Genomic DNA, 19823 nt, shown 5'->3' with positions numbered 1-19823 from the left:
TTCTCCTCTTCAGCAACTTTCGTTGTTTCTTCGATGCTGTTACTTTAGACTTGAAATCACTGAACCATGAATGGTTTACCAACAACGTCTATTTATGCTGTATAATTTCGTTGTTATGTCATAACAAGTTTCTGAGAGGACTTCTTACAACTTTCGCGGAATGAAAAGATTTATCTAGAGAAACGTCACTAGGATGTTCACTATGGAATAATGGGTACGGTCGGAAATTATTTATTTATACAAAAGTTATACGAATTTCATTCTTTTTAAATATGTAGTGGTTCTGACATATCTGGAAGGCCATATTATGATGTAAATATTCTTCTTCTTGTTGAGTAAAACTTTTCTCTCCTTTGGGAGAGCTGTTTTATACTTTGATAAGGCCTCTTCTCCGTAACTGCATCTAGATATTCTATCCTTGGTCTTCCTCTTCCTGGTTTTCCTTCTGCCTTTCCCTCTATCAGCAAGGTGATCCAATCGGAGTGTCGAATAAGATGGCCAAACATGTTGTTTCATGTTTTTTCCTATTAACGTCATGATCTGTCGTGATTCATTAGCTTCCGTTAGTGCGTCTTCATTCCTTTTCCTTTCGGTCCATGATATGCGCAGTATTCTGCGACAACACCACATTTCAAATGCTTCCAGCTTGGATATTTCAGCAAAGCTCCATCCCAGGGTCTTAAGAAATCGTTTACGAATGCCCAACAAAACATTTCTTGATGTTAGCAGTCCTCTTTTCCTATTGAATGCTTGTTTAGTTTGTGCTATTCTGGAGCTTACGTCTTTTTCACTTCTTCCTTCCGAGGATATTAAATATATTAAATATTATCAGCGGATAAAGGAAAAGGATATTTTATACGAAACAGCGAGAATATATTACACTTACCGTCTTGGCACTACAAAGTCTTAAAGAAATCCATTAATATTCGCGGCCACGGGTTTCAAACTCTTGGTCTTATGATTAGTAACCAATAACACTAGTTGTTTATTTATGGAGGTTAAATAATAATAATAATAATAATAATAATAATAATAATAATAATAATAATAATAATAATAATAATAATAATAATAATAATAATAATAATATTAATATCAAAGGTGTTCTATCATTTTTGGCAGTTCACTTGCTGCAATTGATAGACTTCAATGCTCCACAGTCTTCAGCTTACATATTCGTATTCACGTATTTTTTTTTTTGTGTGTGTGTGTTTTGACACCTTCCATCAAGTGTAGCCTCCTTCGTCCACTCCTTCTCTTTCCTGCTACCGTGTTTTCTAGAACGTTCCTGCTCAGCCAATACTCCAACCAGTTTCTACTTATTTCAATTACAACTAAAAGTGTTATTTTCTCAGTTATCATTTCTAACACCCTGTCATTCTTTTTAAGAATGATAATTTTCTCCAAATGAATCGGGTAAGTTTTGTCTGTACACATTCCTGGTGTGAGGGGCTAATGGTTCGATCCTAAATCTAATGAGATTGTGGTGGACAACATCGCATTTGTGGAGTTTTCAAGGTTCTCCCGTTTTTTTCAGCATTTTTTAAATTTCAAGTGTGCCCTCGGAAAATATGTGAAACATACTTCAGCCTCATCCCTGCCGCCCTCTTACTAAAGAAAGCTTTGGGGAAAGAAGTGAATGATCTCGGCTGTGTTGCCAATTTGTCATTCAGTCATGTGATCGTGGAGAGTGAAGATCGTAGGCTGCTTAGAATGGCCAACAAGACAGAACATATCAAAGTCCGTGAAATAATTCAATCTGGCAATCTTGTCCGTATCCAACTATTGAAGGATCTCCGGCCACAGCAACTTGGCCCTCCTGTTTCGACGGAGCTACGGAAGAACACATGCCGACAACAGCATCAACAGGGGAACACTTGAAAGAAAAAGGCTTTAGCATTTAGGGCTTAGAAATGGGTTATGAATAGGGATGCGCACGAGACGAGTCAAGACAGGATTTTCCTAACAAAATTCGAGTCGAGACACGACTCTTCCAATAGTAAAATATACATTTTTCGAGTCGAGACATCATTTTTACAGCTCATTTTCGAGACGAGACAGCCACAAATCTTGTCTCGTGCACATCCCTAGTTATGAAACTAAATCCTTTCATTTCTTGCCAATTTTCATAATTTCTATTGTTGATAATGTTTTGTATTTCAGTTGTATATCTTCACTAATAATACTGCCAAGTTACTGAAAATTAGGCACCTGTTGTACTTTTTCCCTTACAAGATTAGTACGTGTGCAGTATGCCAGGTAATTTCGTATACACCTAAATCTTACTAGTTTTGTTATCATCCTATCAAATTATATTTTTAGTAATACTTGTGACGTTATTAGTAATTATAATTGTTTGTTGATGTAGCTGATATCGTTTTCTGTTTAAGAGAGGTTATTTACAAGTATTGGTTCATGAACTTTCTCACACAGGAGAGACAATTATCATCATATTAGAACACTAGTGAGTAGAAAACTAGTAAGTTATAGGAGTATATGGACTTCCCGGACACACTGTACAAAATGTTGTTTTCTTTACTTATAAATTTTGCTTCAAACCGTAAAATCTAGGTCCATGATATTTGTGCAAAGCAAAGTTTTAGTTTACTCTAAGCTAGAATATACTTGTGCCTATTTACACAAAGCAACTCAGTAGGTATTTTGAACATCTATATACAGAGAAAAATGTATGTGGTGTACGTAAACCGTACGTTACATGCGTAAATCCTCTAGTTTATCGACTTCACGTACGACCACGGGTAACATCCTGCATCGAACATATAACTAAAACCGTATGTTTTATAATACTTTCCGTATAAGTGTTCCATCTATACTTAATTTCCGTATCAAATAAAGAAATGTATATAGGCGGTCAGGATCTCACATACAGATGGACGTATATAACATACGGTTGCCGTATGTAACATAGGTATATTATGTAATATACGGAAGAGTGTTAAATGTCAGACATCCTACAGCCGCATGATATAACATCTAAGGAGGAAAGAGGAAGTACGTATGTAGCATATGAATAACGTATGCTACGTACAGATTTGCGTAGTAAACATATGGATTCCGTATACTTCTACAATATACTGTTGTCCGAATAACGAGTTTTCCCGAGTGCAATTTCACTTTCCATTAAAATAATGCACAAAAGAATTGATTCCGTTATCATGCTACACCAGAGAATGACCTATACAAATTTTAAAAGTTAATCTCGAAACGTTTTCGGGAAAGAGGGTCCTGAAATTCTCAAATTTTGGTACTGACACTGAATCATCAAAACCTATAAGGTACTTCCTGTTAACAAGAAAACTTTAACTTTGCCACAATGAATGTAGAATTTGTGACATACAAGTAACGGGAAAAATCAGAAAATTCGAAATTTTCGCCTCAAAGAGGGAGAGGGAGTTAGGATCAAGAACAAAATTACACATTCTTACGTCACTTTTGAAAAATGAAATCAAATCTTTAATTTTTGCTTCGCACGATTATGTAACCTAGGCTAAAGAAGACAGTGATGATGATAAATGAATGCAATGGTGGAATGAATAAAGTGGGAGGAAACAGGAGAGCCCGGAGAAAACCAACACACACGGTGTTTGTGTATTACAAAGTCCAGTGGGAGCAAACTTATCGAACCACGGACTTCAGACACCAGAGGTAAACGCCATGTTACTTTCGAATATGGCAGTTCCTGTAAACTTGGTAAATTGAAATTTCACACAACTGTAGAACGTAAGATACAATTAAAGGGTCAAATATAAAATTCTAAATTGCTTCCTTCAAGAGTAAAAACTTGACGGATAAGATGAAATACACATATAAAAACTAATAAAAGTAATTTTAAACTACAATCTATAAAAGAGAAAATCTGTAAGTTGACAGACTAAAATAAAGATTAAATATTATTCACTATTTAGTACACGAACACACTAATAGCACACCTGCCACTTTAAATACTAGGCATCTAATTTATTTTAAAGGCTTTTTAAAAGTAGTTATATCCCACCAAAAACATAAATAACAAAATTAGAGCCAAGTTCTCCTATAACTTTACTACTTTGTTTGGCCAGAAATAGAATAATAAAAATCGATGACATGTTCTATTAAAATCAGAAAATCGGAAAATGAAATTTGCAAATTTAGTGCTGGATCAAATTCAACACAGTGTTTCCTTGTCAGGATTTTTTTTAAACAAATTGTTCTATGGAAATCAGTAAATCAGAAAACAAAATTTGTAACTTTAGTGCTAGGACCAAATACTATACAGTGTTTCCTTCTGTGAGGCTTTTGTTTGACAAGTCGTTGTCAACACTAAATGATGCAAATTTCATTTTTTTAGTTTCACATTGCATAGAACTTTGTGCTGTTTTAGGTCTCCATTGTTTTTTGATTTTTTTGGCCGAACAAAGCTGTAAATGTATGACAACTGGAAAATTTGTTTTTCATATTTATGTTTTTAGTGGGATATAATTCAAATGAAACATTTTGAATGTATTTTACATATAGATGAGAAAAGTGTCCTTTTGCATTGACTACAAATAAATTGTTCAATAGTTCATTTCATACTGTTTCTATTTTTTTTAATGTTTTCTTTTTCTGATTACAGCTTTGGTTTTCAAAGTGCAATTCTAGGAAACATTGTTACTAATTTATCTGACAAGTAAGACCCATGCATGTCAACCAGAAATTGTAGCTTTATATTCAGACTACACGCACACATGTTCGAACTCACTTTGAACTCTTAATGAAGAGTTTTTTTAATAATGACAGTAAAAAAGGCAGATTTAAAACAAAAAATGATCAGAGAACTGAAAATGTGTATTTCTTGACACAAAGCAACGTATCGATAATTCAAACCTAAATAAAATGACTTTTGTATTGGTCGTTTGTATTTCATTTCGCCATTTCAGAGTTTAAAGGTAATGTTGACATTGGTTTTGTGGTTACGATTGAAATTGAAACCGTTATTTTGTTGTTTTTTCTCTCTTTGGAACGCATTCTACTCATTACTTTGAAGTTAAATCTACGAGATTTGCAAATTATTCTTCAATAAGCAAGACTCAGTGACAGATTGGTAATATAAACTAGCTAACTAACTAACTCTATGGCCTATGGAACCCGGAGGTTCAATGCCGCGTTCACAAAAGCTCTCCACTGACTTATATCCTTAGCTAATTGCATCCAGTTTCTACTTTGTATTCCTATCTCTGCGAGATCCATCTTGATATTGTCCTCCCATCTGCGCCTAGGTCTTCCTAATGGTCGTTTTCCGATTGGTCTTCCAGTCAAGATTTTGAAAGTGTTTCTACTTTCTTCCATTCTAGCTACATGACCTGTCCACCTAAGCCTCCTAGACTTGACGACCATCACAATGTTGGGTGAACCATATAAATTATATAGTTCCTCATTATGATGTTTCCGCCATTCCCCATTCCTGTTCCTCTTGGGTCCGAATATTCGTCTCAGGATCTTGTTCTCAAATACTTTTTGTCTATGTTCTTTCCTCAGAGTAAGTGAACATGTTTCGCATCCATATAGAACAACAGGCATGAATATCGTTTTATATATTTTAAGCTTCAAATTCCTCGACAGAATACGCAACGACAAGAGATTTTGAACCGAATAGTAACACAAATTCCCTGCTTTTAGTCGGCATTTAATTTTTTCGTGAATATGATTTTCGTCTGTTAATATTGATCCTAAATATTTGAAAGTATCTACTTTATCAAAAGTATTATTTAATATTTTAACGCATCCATAATTTGCCGTATTACGGTCCCGACGCACTTCCATATATTTAGTTTCCCCTGCAGTTACTTCTAAACTCATGTCCCTGCAAGCGTTTAATAAGATCTCTGAATTTCTTTTTATTATTCACCTCTTACTAAATTTACATAATCAGAATATGCCATAACCTGGTTCTGGTTGCTATCTTTGATTTTCTTTATGGCGTATTCAAGAACAAAGTTAAATAATAATGGCGACAACACATCTTGTTTCAGGCCATTTTCGACGTGAAAGCTCGTGGACAAAAATTTTACCCGGACTTTACTTTGGGATATTAACAGATATATTTCATTATAATGTTGGTTCTTGTTGGGAATGAAGTTTGTTATGTAGATTGTGGCGTTAAGGACGTCTAGAATCTTCAATGTAGAATCTGAAACAACAGTAATAAAAATCATGTTTAATGGTAAGTAATTTAAATTGAACAAGAAAAGATCACTGTTAACTAGCAGGGTCAATATTGGACTTAGGTAGAAGTTGACCAAGTGCTATATGTAAAGCATTGAACTGAATGGTTCAGAGACTTGGGCATTACGGAAGTTAGAAAAGAAATATGTAGAGAGATTCGAAATGTTGTGTTGGAGGAAAATGGAGAAGATGAAATGGACAGAGAGAGCAACAAAACGAAGATGTTTAAAACGAGTAGGAGAGAAGAGGACATTTCTAGCCAGCATCCTAGTAGAGAGGCCAATTGGATTGAACACATCTTGCGAAAAAATTGTCTTCTTCACACCATCATAGAAGGAAAGATGTAAAAAAAGCGAGGAATAGGAAGAAGAAGAACATAAATGGTCGACGATTTGAAAAATAGTAGAAAATATTGGGAGTTAAAAGATCAATAAACGTATAAGAAACATTTCCAGTCCCAAATCTAAATTTATTAAAAAAAGAAACTTCATTAGTCCCAGAACTGCCGAAAGCCACAATACTTAATAATAATTTAAACTGAATGAAGAAGGAAGAAACTCTAATCTTTTTTTCTGTCTTCCTCTTGTGTATTAAAATCCAGCTATAGTCAACTTTGTTATGCATAAAGATATGAAAAAAATGGAGAGAGGGGAAACTTGTTCTAAATATGTAGTTTTCAATCTAAAATGAAGGATTTTTTTCCAATCATACCAGTCATTTGGGCTCAACACTTATAGGATTCTCTATCTATATATTAAAATGCTAGGTTTATATGCTTGTGGTAGAGAAAAGTTTATATGTTTGTGGACAATTCATTCGACAGTGAGTTCTCGGGAACCAGTAACCATAGGCTCTAGAAAGATACCGTAGAAAGATACCGTTTTCACTGATTGATTGCTAATTTTAAGTAGATTGTTCAGTTCTAATTGAATATTCAAAGAAACACAACCGTTATTTCTTTATTACAATTATTAGGGGTACACTGAAAGTGTTGAAATTAAAAAAAAAAGTTAGCTCCTAACGTATGATAATTATGCTCCAAGGCTAAGGTAGACAATGATGATGATGGTGATGATGAATAAATCAAGAGAAAATGATAGAACTCCGACAAAACCCAAACAAAGGTTGTTTCTCTACCACAAAGACCCCTTGGCAAGAGCTGGGATCGAATCAGGGACCCATACACTTGATATTAGCGATCTACTACTCAGCTGTCACGGGGCTCCTAAACTTTCTCTCTACATATTTGTACACGTGCGATTCGTTTCATATTGTTAAACTAGATGACACTTTCAAATAATATGGGTTGGACATTCAAATCACAAGGTACAGATGCTCAGTGTCGAAAAACCACCCTGAACTCCAGCAAACAACAGCTACAAAAACATTTTCCTTCAAGAGAGCGAAGAGAGAGGACACTATAACAGAGGATTTTTGTGGGACTGGATTAGTAATAAAACTAACGGTTATCGTACATATCTTCAGTATAGTAAACGCTTTTTTAATTCCTTGCAGAAACTCGTGAGGTTTGGATCCTAAGTCAAGTAGCTGGTTCACGCCTTGCTTAGCCTGAATGCTGAAAGTGCAAGGCTACAAAAATAACCGAAACTTCTGCAACCAACTTAACAGCACGGTTGGAGAGGTTGCCTATCGCGCAAGGGAAACTTTTCAGAATCTTACTTTTACGTTTTATTAGGATCACGCAGTGATATTTAATAAATCGTGTTTCAATTTTTCCGCCCGTCCTTTACTACACACGATAACTCTTGAACGTATGTGACTGTGCATTACGGTTTTTGCAATAGATAGCTAGAGTTATTATCTAGGACCAGTTCTTTGTTAGAATCAATCACTTAACGGATTAACGGATAAACAGCGATATAACGGATTAACGGCGATTTAACAATGGAAATCTACAGCCTATATTGTATTATTGTAACTGTTTTATGCACCAGATGGCTAGAATTTCTCAGGTTTGTTAATCTAGTCATCCTGCTAATGGATTAACGGATAATGGCGATTGTAACATTGACTATTGATAGTTCATTTTCCATAGATGTAAGCGAACACTTGAATTCTGTTTTTTGAAACAACCTGGAACATTATTTCGGCCGTGTTTCTTAATAAAGTAAATCCGTTAACAGGTTAACGGATAACCACGACTTTAACGGTGGTTTTTCTAGCCGCCTATTCGATTATTGTATATAAAATTTTAACTGTTTTATCAATTAACGAATAACGGCAACGTTAACGGTGGCTATCACTAACGGAATAGACTATATCCCATACATGTAAGCTACGTTTTGAATTATGTTTTCTTTTACAACAGATAGCTGGAGCGATTATCTCGGTCGAGTTGATTAATGAAGCTATTCCCTTAACGGTTACGAGATAACGAAAATTTTAACGGTGGTTATCACTAGTCTATATTCTTTTAAGCAAAAATTTAACTGTTTTTTCAACAGATAGTCAGAGTAATTATGTCGACCGAATTCGTTAATTTAGTCAATCTGTTAACGGTTAACGTCAATGTTAACAATGTCTATCTATAGCCCATATCCAATACATGTAAAATAATTTTTGAATCCTGTTTCATATAACAGATAGCTGGAGCGAAATATCTCTGTGCAATTCGTTAACGAAGTCATTCTGTTAACGTCTTAACGGATAACGGTGACTTTAACTATGGCTATCTGTAGCCCATATCCCATACGTGTAAGCTAATTCTGGAATTCTGTTCCTCATAACTGCTAGAGCGAATATCAGCGAAGTTCGTTAATCGAGTAAATCCGTTAACGGATAACGGCTACTTTGACTGTGTCTATCTACATTCTATATTCCGTACATCAGAGTAAATTGGATTATCTCGACCAAGTCTTTAGCTAATTTACTACATTAACATATTAACGAGTAACAGCTAGTTTAACAGTAGTTATCTACAGAGCTCATCACATACAATCAGATTTTTATATTCTGATTTCTGCAACATGTAGGTAAAATAATTACTTCGACTAATCTCGCTAATGAGGTCAATCAGCTGACGTGTTAACGGATATCGGAAACTTTAACATTTTGTACCCTTAGCCAATATGCAATACATGTTAGCAAATTTTGAATTCTGTTTTCTGTAACTGAGAGCTTGAGCGATCATCCTGACCAACTTCATTACTGGAGTCAATTGTTTAATATGTTAACGCGTAACAGTGACTAATGATGCCTATATATTTCCCATACATGGAAATACTTTGTCTGATACTCTCTAATGTTTTTGTCAGATTTTATTATTATTATCATCGGCAGTCAGTTTACTACCTTTCGAGAATTAATGGTTGTGATACAACATCATGAAGTAAATAAGAAACCACAGGAATTAATTTACAGTGTTGAGGAATTAAGGTCTAACAAGCCAGAAATAACACGAATGAATCTACCTTACAGCCTACGGGGATAACTAATTAAAATTTGATATCTGGCCAACGTTGATGTTTGTGAGCTGTCCATTGCGGTTCCACGAAAAACATTTGCTTCTGAGATATTGTTACAGTTTTTTTAAACAGTTAGAAAATTATATATATATATATATATATATATATATATATATATATATATATATATATATATATATATATATATATATATATATATATATAAATCAATAGATGCGATTAAGCTAAATAAAATGATATATGTTATTATGGATAGTCATGCGAAGTTTACGAGAAAATCGAAAGAAAACGACCTATTTATGAACAAAAAAAATTGATTCTGCTCAATAATTACGCCATTATTAAGATGAAATTGATACTGTTGAATACCCTCATCAAACTTTTCATTTTAAGACTAGCAAGATTGCAGTGTAGACTATGGCTAAATATATATATATATATATATAACAAGTGGTATTGGGTACCAACAATATTTTACGCTTGTGTTTACGCGTGTGTTTGCGCTTCCCACATAGCACACTACGTCCCTGGGATGTCCCAGTTTGATCCCAATCACCCCATTCGGTTCCCGGGATTATCGGGACAATGAGAAGACATCCCATGGACGTCCTGCATGGGACATCCTGAAGGATTCCCATGTAGGATGTCCACGGGACGTCCCAGATGGGACAGGAGGTCCGAGGGAAAAACAATAGACATCCCTTCGTGGTCCTGTTGAATATCCCGTATCCCGGGATATTAGCGGACATCTGACTCTCCCGCGGAAATCCTGTGGATGTCACAGGAGCACATTAGGATAATCCCGGGATGTCCCGTCGTCCGTTGCGGGCTCAGTCTCGGACATCCCGTGGACGTACTTGTGCTATGTAGGTTGTGTTTACGCCAAGATGCTACGCAACCACGTGGTTCCACTACAACCAGCAGACGACAGGCTTCTTGGTCCTCCTACGAGCAGATGATGGCATTGGAGCCGCAGCGTCACCGCCGCCTCGAGCTCTATAAATTCGGCAGCGACAAGAAGACCAGTACCAGTTCTCTAGTGTCTCTAATTCTGTTTGCCACGGGGAATGGAGTAACCGAACCCAAAACCTCTAATCTGCTACGGGTCTCTTGGCTTTTGCTTTCTCCTGGCTTAGCCTGCTACGAGGCTCTGTTGGGAATCCTAACCCCTGTTGCTTAGCATGCTACGGGGCTCTCTGATTACTAACTTCCTCACTGCTTACCACGGAGCTTTGGGAATTTTTTCGCCACTATCCTTAGCCTGCCACAGGGTTCTGTGGAGAGCCTGTCCGCGAACTCACAGTCAAGGACAATCTATTTCTAACCTAACAAACTTTGAGGAGAATAACTTTGTAGTATTTATGTAAATAGTCTTATTTAGCGAATTTTATAATAAAAGTCGGTAGTGGGAGTTGATTCCGGACACTAATTTTATTGCCTCGCTCTGACTGTAACCTATATGGGACAGAGTTGTACAATACATACAGATTATATATACGTATATATCACATCGAGGTGAACACAATGAGACGCTTCAATGTAAAATCTAATGCGTAAATTTTGAGAAAACCAACAAAACTAATTTTTCTCGCGTTGAAAGACATGCCGATTGTTGTCTATGTGAAGTATTTGATTATGTTTATTTTAGAGGAATAGATTATTTGTTTACATAGTATATAGCTAGGAAAATAAAATAAAATATTTCAGTTTAACGTCCCACGATTATACCACTTTAGCCTAACGGAGACGATGAAAACTGAAAGTAAATGATGATGGAAGAATTGATGGAATGACAGTGTGTGAGGAAACGTGAGCTTCCAGAGAAAATCTACAGACACACTGTTGTCCATCAGAAGCTTACTTGGCTGGGAATTAAACCAGGGACTGTACGCACCGGAAGTAATCGCTCTACCACTGAGCCACCGTGCCCCCGCGTACTATATAGGAAAAATCATTGTTAAGTAGTTGATTTTAATTATTGTTGCTTGATTTTACTGACTGTGACGCACATGCATCTAACAGTGATACACATAATTCTAAAAGCACCACATACCTGTATATTATTTTTAATCTTTTCTTCTGTTTTCATATTTTCTATCACATGTCATTAGTCCCATTTTCTCTTAAACCAGTTACTAAGTACTACCTTCTTCTATTTTCAATTTTATTTATCATTATCTTACCCCGGCCTTTCCTTTTCTTCTTTTATCCATAAAATTTTTCTCTATTCTTCTCCATACACAAATTTTGACTAAAGCATATACTATCTAATAAATAATATCGTTACAGTTTCGGCACAGTATCTTTGCCTTCATCAGACATAGTACTTTGGTCAGAATTTATCTTTTATTTTATACAAGAAATTCCAAAGTTTTAATGAGTACTATTTAAATTCAAATATGCTAATATATTTTTGTTATCAGTTCACAACATTTACGGTTGTTCTAAACATATTGATTTGGTTTCTCTTTGATCTGTTCTTTCTGATTTTTTAAAATTATATTGGCCCTAAATTCTTAAACATCAAAGTTTTAGTTTAACCTCCACAGGTATACACGAAAACCAATGGCAAAAACTGATAAGTTCAAGTGAGAGGAGTGGTAATTCAGAAATTGAGCAAACTGAAAGAATACTAGGTGATGAAGAGAAAAATCACCTTCATGATGTTGTCTACCACAAAATCACATACTTTGGAATACAAATAGAGACGTATTACACCAGAAGTGATCGATCTCTCACTTACCCACCTCCTAGCACCAGGGATGGGTCCAAGAGGGACTTCTGTGGGGGGCGGTGGGTTGTAATACTGCTACAAAGAGCTACTTTCAATAGCTCCAAACTCTGAGGTGGGTTTTATTTATATATACAATTAAAAAGTTACTTTTTTGGGCGGGGGCAATCGCCCCGATCTTCCCCTTGATCCGCCACTGACTAGCACAGGGATTAAGGGACTTCACTTCAACCCACATAAATATCATTAACTTTGTTCAATTCTACAACATGATTACGATTCATTGCGAAACAAAGTAGTTTTTTCAAGTTCATATATCGAGAAGGAGCTTGATTTGCATGGATCATATCTTACTAATCAATATGGCAACCGGAAGTTTAATTTTTACTATTTCCGGTTTAAGTAGATAAATTAAAACAGATATGAAACGTACTATTAGTACACTTAATTGATTAAAGAAAACGTGTTCTCTCTATCTACTACTATTTTTTTTCTGTAGTGATTGGCGTTAAAACTGGAAGTGGCTGATTTTCTCCCACTTCCAATTTTAATATAAGGATTAAAATGGAGGTGGAATATAAAATGTAGCTTTGCTATTTATCACTAGTTATATCAGGCTTTTATTTTTCCCTAAAAAACAAACAGCACTAGATGTCTCAGTTGTTTAGACAAAACACTACATCATCACTAAATTTCTTTCAGATCGATTAACTAGCTACATCAACACATACAGAAACAAAGAAGTATTCACATATAAATCTCGCTAAATAAAGAACCCGCTAGGTACACTAGTATCCAAATGTTAGTATGTATTGTCACCTTTTACTAAGTTTCATTCACTGAATCAGATGTGTTAAAATTCCTGGAATAATTTTCTATTTTCTTGAAAATTTAATGAGTAGATTACAGATTTTTGGCGACCCAACCAGGATATTCCACTGTTTCACACTTCAACGAGAAAAGAGGTAGTTATTCTCGGAATGTAAAATTGATTGAAGTAAACAGTTTCTCGATATCTCTATAACGGTCAACATTAAAACCGGATGTCATTAATTTTTACCACTTCCGGTTTTCCTAGAGAGTTAGAGATAGAGTTCATATGTATTATTTGAACGCGAACGCTTAATTCATTGCACGAAACAACATTTTCTTACCTATTAATATTTATGCTCTATAGTGATCAACGTAAAAACAGGAAATAATTTATTTGTACCATTTCCGGTTTTAATATTACCTTCACCAACGAACTCGATACCAATCCTTTGACCAGAGTTGCCTATCCCAGACAACAAAATTGTCGATTTCAGGCTTTAAAATTATAGCATATGAAAAATTATCGTATACTCGTTATGCACATGAAAATTGTGGAAACAAGTATAATACTATTAATAATATAAGTAACATGTAATAATCTTATCTAGTAATATTCAGTTTCGAATTTCAAATCGGTATTACTGTTCTGAACATTTTTTAAATCCTTATTAACACCATTTTGAACAACAACAATATTTACATTCCTTAGTAAACGTAATTGAGTTTAAAGAGTGGATGCTGGAATGCCATTTCCCAATTCTTAAATCGTTCTTGATTTTGTTATGCGGGAATGACTTAAAAACCTCATTGTGCGTGCGTCTTTTTATAATTATCTAATGGAGGAGTTAATGTGGATCTAAAAAGGTATGGGAACGGATGACGTCACGCCGTCATATGTGCCTATCTTTGCCCATTATATTTTTTAGGAAGTGAGGGGATGTCATAGATATTTTTTGGAAGTGTTGTAACGGCGTTCTCTCGCGTTCCCCCTCACTTTTACCCCTGATTTAGTGCACATCTACAATTTGTTTGTACATTCAAAAAACTGCAAAATAAAAGTGTGCGTGTAAAATTGTCGTATATTCACCTATTATCTCAAGGACATTATTCTATATAGCATAAAGGTTTAAATTACCACTATAAATTATCGTATGGTTGTTCGTTCGTTCGTTCGTTCGTTCATAGCTAGTCATAATGACTAGCACCCTTTTAGAGGGTTACGCCCTCTCTTAGGGAAGAGTATTACGTAAATGGAAGATTTAAGGGATTTTGTGACGGTCTCATAGAAGTTCTTTATTATAATAACTTTTAGGGTCTTAAGGATCTTTCCGATCCTTAACATTGGTAAGAAATTAACGAGGAATTGCAGTTAATTTATTATTGTACAGAACTGGAAGAGCAGAAATATGATAGTAAGAATGGGTACCTAGTGGTAAGGCATATCATATTTATACAGAGTGTGAATGATGAGCATGAAGAATGATGCGAGGTGTGTCATCACATCGCAACACTATAAGTGTTGGTCAGACAGACGAAGATATCTTCTCGCCCTTGGGCTTATCGAGGTTTCGACGTAGATAATGGGAGCATTGTTGGTAGCAGATGGATTCAGCGTGCAAATGATGGAAATATGAGTGGAAGATGATCATGAACTTGATAGTCTGTGAAGAGCTCCTGGTCTAATGCGTCAGGGGGTAGAATGTAGCAGTATAGAGTATAGAGTAACGATAGCGGTGGGGGGTAATATCGAGATGGAGAAGGATGGAGAGCTAAGTGGTACATGGTATTCAGAAGTAAAGGGTGTTGGGTTTTATAACGAGAGCATATGTATGTCAGACGTAAAGTTTCAAGATGAAACTGAAGTGTAGGAAACTGAATCCGGTCGTACAAATCTGCTGTGGGACTAGGCAGTTTGACTCGATATGCAATGCGGAAAGCATGTCGTTCTAACACTAGTAACTTTTCGTAAATTTTTCGGGTGGACGCAATCCATGCTCGTATGGTTGGCAAGCCTGCTTTTGACTGATGATGGTCCATCTTGTAGCTCTTGAGATCTTGTTTCTTATTCTCCTTTGTGAATAGACTGACATGCGGACATAGAGTATAAATTAAGCTTCTAAACAAACTAAAATGTGGCGAGAGTCATATTTGTATATTAGGTAGAAAGTGTACCTTTGTATTCACAAAGAGAAGATGAAACGTACAATGTGACTGTGCCTCCATCTATTGGTGAAATAATTTCTGATCCTACCTTTAAGTGTAAGTATGACAATGTGCAGGCGGGCAGAAAGGAGCGTGAAAAGCTCGTGTGCACTAGATTTAACTGAGCCTTCGATAAGCAATGATTCAGCATAACCGCTAAACTGCGTTGATCAATAGAACATCGAATTTCAATCTCGTCGCTCGCTCAACACCGGAATGACTTCTTTCCATTCTGAAAAGTAAGGGGATGGGGAGGGGAGAGTTGAAGCAGTCAGGAGACACGACCGTACAAGAGAACGACAGAAAAAAAAAGATGACTCACTTTTTAGTTAACTTGTGCAAAAAAATGGAAAAGTGTAAAATAGGTTGAAAAAACGCGCTACTCTTAATGGTGAATACCATCACCTCCATGTTTAGAGTGCTGATACAACTTTATCGGAATCAGGATGCAAAAAGAAGAAAAAGCAGGAGTAGAAAAAACATTACATATAGGTCTATATGTGTGCTCAGATGTGAGAAACTCCACGTTTCGCTTTTGTAAATGAGTAAGGAAAGGAGTAGTCGTTCATTAGGCTCTAACAGAGAAAGCAATAACAGCCAATATCTGTTCATAACGTTTGGAAGAGAAACCAATAACAGTATCACGTGACCGACACGCGAAGGAGTTTGGTTTGTATAGCGTCATATTTCTCAATATTTAAACTAGAACTGGTAGTAGATTTCTATTACTTCTAATCTTAGTATAGAGATTAGAATGGAAATAGAATATATTCTTGGGATACTTAGTTGATTGCACAAAACCGCTTTTCTCTACCCATAACAATTTTCATTCTATAGCGAGAAAATGGGGCACAGTGACTCACTGGCAAAGCACTTACCTCTGGTGCGTGACGTCCCCGGTTCGATCGCCCGCCAAGTAAATTTGTGGTGGACAACATCGTGTCCGTGAGTTTTCTCGTGGTAAACTCGTTTCCTCCCACATTCTCGCCCCACCAATATTCTTCCATCATCATTCACTTGCCTTAATAATGGTTTCCTTTTGCCTAACGATCATAATCGTGACACATTTCATTTCATTCCCACTTCTATAGCAAGAAATGTTAATATCGAAACATTTCTGACATTTTCAGTTTGAATGGACGGTTAATAGAGAAGATAGTGCTTGTTCTTATAATTATATTGTAATGTTTTGGTAGAGTCAAATCATAGACCGGGTGTCTTTTCCCCTTCACCCAGTTTTATTACAAAATATAATACAAGTGTCTATAATTCAATGTCTCTTTCTCAATGACCAAGTGAAGGAATACTAAATGTTTTGCCGGGTGCCCCTTCCACTCATGGCAGTTTCCAGAACACTTTGGCAGGTTGTAGGTTAGACTTGGATTATAAGTTTAAGATGGATCCCTAGCCCAGTGCGACATAGGGTAAGGAAGAGGTGCTCCTAGTACACAGCGACATAGGAAGGTAAAGGTTAGGCGATCAGTTGGTCGACTGATGCTGGGTCCCTCGGTGGTCCTCCTTTTATTTGTCTTCCTCGGGTCCTTCCGTGAGGGCTGTCTGCTTTCGGTTTTCCTCGGTGTCTTCCGTGTTGGCCTGTTGTCTCATAGGTTGTTTGTAACCATTAGCACGTGTTGAGCTGGCACGTGCGTCTGTTGTGATGTGCGGATCCTTGCAATATTTTAAGAAAATCACTTCTCGCTATGTATTATTACTTTCCCTCCATGTAGATTAATATTGAAACCGGAAGTTGTTACGTTTTCTCACCACTTCCGGTTCTAGTCGAAAGTTATGATAAAGATGACATTATACTTGGAACACCGATGGCAGGAAAGCACTCTTCGCTGTTTCTTTTTTATTTATAGTGGTCAACATTAAAACCGGAAATAGATGATTTTTACCACTTTAGATGGATGAATCATTTCCACCAATAACCTTGATACCTAAATTTTTTACCCTCTATATTCTGGTTAACATTGTGATCCATTACATGGTTTTTGAGACCTTCTGTCTCCGGGATTGGAAGTACGGAAACACACAAACAGGGTAAATACATAAAGAGCTTCTGACAAATTCCCTAAATAGTAGATTCGCTAGATAATATAAAACTGATTTCTAGACATAATTATTTGAAGTTGTTACACTTTAATTGTTAGAGAACACATAATGATGTATTTATACAATTAATACCTGTGGCTCTGCACTTATTATTATTATTATTATTATTATTATTATTATTATTATTATTATTATTATTATTATTATTATTATTATTATTATTATTATTATTATTATTATTATTGAAGATCTGACAACCTACAATCACAGAAGGGGCCGGAAAAGTACACATGACCAACGACCGTCAAGGACGGGTGTCGTGTAGAATGAGGAGTTTATGAAGGAGGCACCAGGTAAACAAAGTCGGGAATTACTAATTTACAGTATTTATACAGTCTTCGCCTTCGTTGATAGTTTTCTTGACGGAATGGTCATAATTGTTTTATATATGTAGCTTACAAATTGTCCCCACGACGATGCGTAAAGCAAGTAATATCAACAACACCTCGTTTTCCCAAACGGTTGTTCAGTTAAATACAGGAATTTATTGTATGAAACACAAATGTATGTGCTATGTTGTCCGTTATATTCTTATAGTGATAAAAACTTTGTCTATAAACACTTGAGTGGCATAATAGGATTAATTTCTGAAAGCTGTCAAAGTACTCCAATAAAAGAGATGCAGCGCACCAATAATTTTCATTGTTTAATTTTAATTAAGGACTATATATTATACTAGCTGAAATGATCATTATTTGCACGAAAAAATACCTCTTTGGAAAATATTTGAACCCCTTCCCCCGTAGGATAAAAATTTCGAACTGAAATCATAAAAATTCGGTAAGATATACTACTTTTGTCATATTAATATTTTATCATTTAATGCTGCTACCCACTAAGGATATGTTCTTTCATCATATTGGAGGATAAAAATTCACCTTGAGGTAGATACTAACCATTTTCCAAAATTTATTTCAAACAGGTGAGCCATTTTCAGCGATCACAAACAAAGCCTCATTCAATGCCATTACATGTAATAGCCCCTTTCGCTCTTTAAACAGGAATTTTCAAAAACGCTGAGACACACGTATTTGTAATGTAATGCGCAGTTCAAGAACCGAATTTCACCTTCCGAGATTTATGGACTAGTTAGATAATACATCTTTTGCATAAATTATTTCCCTTGCTTCCTTTTAGGATACGCATTTTAATCAAATGTATATGTTAAAAATGAAGTTCAAGGGACAAAGTAACTATTTTCCAAAATTCATTGCATCACTCACAAGTTTACTTTTACATTTATATATTAGATATGTAACTTTAGTCTAATTGGAAGGTATCGTGTTGTTTTAAAGCAATGGTACAGTTTATAAGTACAAATATACCTTGAAGAACAAATCATGGAGATAAAACATAGTTAAGGAAGATTAAAAGGAAGGTCATAGTAGGATCCTAGTTAACTAGCCGCCTCTTATTAGGTACACAATGATTGTTAAAGGGCTACATAGTAAAATAGTGAGAGCTTTGGACTCATGTCCATGTGATTCCCAGTTCGATTTCCGCCCGGTGTAACCTAATTTTCAGCGTTCACCCAGCGTCGCCAAACAAACTGGGGAGAGATGTGAATAAAAGACGCAATTTTCAGAATAAGTTAGCTCGACTTCTATTTTTTTTATTCGGACTGTTTTCATCACAGATTGCGATAGTGATAAAACAGTAATAGATACAGGGAAGCAGTTCCTTTTGTATGGATTCTGTACCAGAAGGACAGGTTTTATCTCTGACTTTATTCATAAAATTTCAAATAAAAATGGTTGAGATCTACTAGTGATTCCGATTTCATTATTAATCTTCATAGAACGTAGAGCATGTTGACTAAAAGCAGGGAATTCGTGTTACTATTCGGTTCAAAATCTCTTGTTTTCACCAATTGTGTCGAGGAATTTGAAGCTTAAAATATATAAAATGTTGATGTGTTTGGTTGTGAAACATGGTCGCTTACTCTGAGGGATAAAACTAGACTGAAAGTATCTGAGAACAAATTTCTGAGACGAATATTCGGACCCAAGAGGAAGGGTAATGGGGAATGGCGGAAACTTAATAACGAGGAACTACATAATTTATATGGTTTACCCAACATTGTTAGGGTCGTCAAGTCTAGGAGGCTTAGGTGGGCAGGTCATGTAGCTAGAATGGAAGAAAGTAGAAACGCTTTCAAAGTCTTGACTGGAAGACCAATCGGAAAACGACCATTAGGAAGACCTAGGCGCAGATGGGAGGACAATATGGATCTCGCAGAGATAGGAATACAAAGTAGAAACTAGATCCAATTGGCTAAGGATAGAAGTCAGTGGAGAGCTTTTGTGAACGCG

The sequence above is a fragment of the Thermobia domestica genome, chromosome 14 (genome assembly GCF_964235325.1).
Source record: "Thermobia domestica chromosome 14, izTheDome1.hap1.1, whole genome shotgun sequence".
Taxonomy (NCBI): Eukaryota; Metazoa; Arthropoda; class Insecta; order Zygentoma; family Lepismatidae; genus Thermobia; species Thermobia domestica.
This window is presented reverse-complemented; position numbering follows the sequence as displayed.